The sequence below is a fragment of the Chenopodium album genome, chromosome 1, assembly GCF_948465745.1.
Source record: "Chenopodium album chromosome 1, dcCheAlbu1.1, whole genome shotgun sequence".
Lineage (NCBI taxonomy): Eukaryota > Viridiplantae > Streptophyta > Magnoliopsida > Caryophyllales > Amaranthaceae > Chenopodium > Chenopodium album.
This window is the reverse complement of record NC_137834.1, coordinates 47,811,246-47,812,902: the sequence shown is the minus strand read 5'-3', so window position 1 is coordinate 47,812,902 and position 1,657 is coordinate 47,811,246. Positions and strand designations below refer to the sequence as shown.

The following is a 1,657-nucleotide window of genomic DNA, read 5'->3' as shown; positions in this document are numbered from 1 at the left end:
ACCATCTCAAAGAGTTCGAGAAGTATTGTAACACTATTAAAGTGAATGGTGTTTCTCAAGAGTTTATCCGGCTCAAGTTGTTCCCCTTCTCTCTCATAGGTAGAGACTTGGAATGGTTAGACAAGGAGGTCAAGCCAAATTCTCTTAGAACATGGGATGAAGTTACCAAGGAATTCTTGTCTAGGTTATACCCCCAAAAGAAAATGGCGGAGGCAAGGACTTTGATCCAAAGTTTCAAGCAAAAACCTAGTGAGAGCTTGTATGAATCTTAGGAAAGGTATAAGGAGTATCAAAGAGAATGCCCCCATCATGGCATCCCAACCTATCAAATCATTCAAATTTTCTATGGAGGGTTGAGTCCTCAAGGCAAATCGTGTCTTGATGCGGGAGCCGGAGGCCCAATCATGAACAAAACCGAAGAAGAGGTTGTGGACATCATAGAATATGTGGTGCGCCATTATATGGATTGGCAAGAAGGAGAAAGAGAGTCTTCGAGCAAGAATAGATCAACGGTTTATTCGGTTGATCACCTTAATGCCATCAATAATCTATCCTCTCAAATTACAAGTTTAGGAAAGGAGATGACAACAATCAAGGCCAAGCTTGAGAGTGCAACTTCCAATGCACAAGTTCATCCCTCCCACATTAAAGGGAGAGGTACATCTTCTAACCCTACTCCTCCTTCTACCTCTAACAATATGCCCAATGGATGATTATTTTGTGATGTTTGTGGGTCTTATGACCATGATGCTTCTACTTGTTCAAATGGGTTTGAAAATCTTGATGATGGTGAGAGTAGTGAATGTGAACATGTGAATTTTGTCTCAAATAATAACAATGGTCAAAGGTTTGATGGACCAAGAAACTTTGGAAATAGAAATTCTCACCAATAAGGTGGATTTGATAACTATAACAATGGTACTTATAGGAACCAAGGAAACCAAGGTTTCCGAGGCAACTATAAAAACCAAGGTTATAGTAGTCAAAACCAAGGCCAAGGTTATGGAAATCAAAGCCAATCTCAAGGCTTTGGTGGCCAAAACCAAAATTTTGGCAACAATCAAAATCGAGGCCATTGGAACAATCAAAATAGGGGGAATTTTCAAAACAACCAAAGGGGACCCCCACCCGGATTCGGTCCAAAATCTCAAGGTGGTGGTGAAAATTCCTATTCTCAATCGTCCAAGTCCAATTTGGAGGAGATAATTGAAAATCAAACAAAAATCTTGAATACCTATATGGCGGTTAGCAATAAGAAATTTAATGAGATCATGACACATTACAAAATGCTTGAGACATAAATCACACAACTAGCAGCAAACACTTTGAAAGATTGTGCTAGTCCTTCTTCATTGCCTTCTCAAGGAGTTGATCCTAAGAAACCCGTTTATTCCATCACCACAAGGAGTAAAAGAGTTCTTGAAGAAAGAGTTTCTAGGGATTGTGAGGAGGATAAGAAGAAGAGTGTTTCAAGTGAGCAAAAATAGGAACATGTGTCAAAATATTTGAGCAAAGAAGAGATCCATGAGAAAAAGAGGAGTGTTGAGAAAAAGCAAGAGGAAGTGAGAAAACCCGACCTTCCATATCCCCAAAAGTTTATAAGGAACAAATTAGATGAACAATTTGGGAGATTTCTTGAAATATTGAAGGAGGTCCA

General features: G+C 39.3%; 1 non-coding gene across 1 annotated transcript; it reads right to left on the bottom strand.

Annotated features, from left to right (window-relative positions):
- Window positions 1-210: 210 nt before the first annotated feature.
- On the bottom strand, window positions 211-316 carry LOC145565334 (small nucleolar RNA R71). The gene has a single exon (XR_014095013.1). It is a non-coding gene; the product is annotated as a small nucleolar RNA R71 (small nucleolar RNA).
- Between the last annotated feature and the right edge of the window lie 1,341 nt (window positions 317-1,657).